A 1,083-nucleotide genomic window follows, 5' to 3' on the forward strand; every position below is an offset into this window, starting at 1 on the left:
TTTTTTAATTCAGGCATAGCCAGAGTTTAGTTGATAATTTGGGGCCAGATAATTTTGGTGTTTGAAAACAAGCTGACATAGCCGAGTTATTAATACTTGAAAATCAACTACTGTAACTTTTTCATAAATTTTTTAATACCCTGAGGCGTATTTAATAGCTATATAGCGGTGTATTATAGAGTGACATAGCAGAGACCTTTCAGATCTATTTATTAACATTTCTATACTTTGGATTAATGAGAGATACCTCAGAACTGCTCCAGAGTAGCTGGGACTGGATTTCCCTAACGTGATTTTAAAGACATGTTCATCCAGACAGACCCTCCTGGCAGATCTGGTGCATTGGAAGCCCTGGGGGAGGCAGACAGCCCCACGGAGGTTCCCACGCGGTCGCTGGGCTCCAGCCCCACTGCAGGGAGGCTTGTCCCCCTCCCCAGGGGACAGGGCTTCCCCTTCAAAGTGTGTCTGCGTGTTACATAACAGCCTTTGGAGCAGCCGCTCATAGTGTTGTCTAAGTTAATTCGAAAGGCACATGCAAAAGTCTCCCGCAGCCTTCCCAGGACTCACCCATCCGTATTTTTTTCTTGGAAAATGAGTTTTCGCATGTGCAGGGCTGATTGAAAGAACGTGTTTAATGTTTTCTGAACCAATGCAGACAGGACAAGCTGGGCTCAAGGCTCACGCTCCAGGCAGCCATCCCCTGGCAGGTCAGTGGTCACGGCCCTCTCCTCGGGGTACCTCTGGGAAGGCGTCTGGCGTGATACAGCCCCTGGTGTTATACAGCCCCTGGCGTGATACAGCCCCTGGCGCGCTGGCAGGAGGTGAGGGTGCGGGATCGTGACAGGGGAGTGGCACAGGGCTGCAGTCGCTGGAAGGGTCGCCTGATCGCAGTCACATCAGCACTTTTTCTTGTTTCTGTGCCAAAGCCAGGCCGTGCGTTTGCTGCACAGCGCATCAGGGAAGCGAGAGGGAAGGAAGTGTGTGAAATCTCGAAACTCGGCGTCTCCCCTGGGAGAGCTCTTACCATTTTCTCCTGCAAATGCCCCAGCTACAACTGCTCGCTCCTCTGCTCGCAGTCCTTCC

This window comes from Buceros rhinoceros, unplaced genomic scaffold (genome assembly GCF_000710305.1).
Source record: "Buceros rhinoceros silvestris isolate BGI_N320 unplaced genomic scaffold, ASM71030v1 scaffold18562, whole genome shotgun sequence".
NCBI classification, from domain to species: Eukaryota; Metazoa; Chordata; class Aves; order Bucerotiformes; family Bucerotidae; genus Buceros; species Buceros rhinoceros.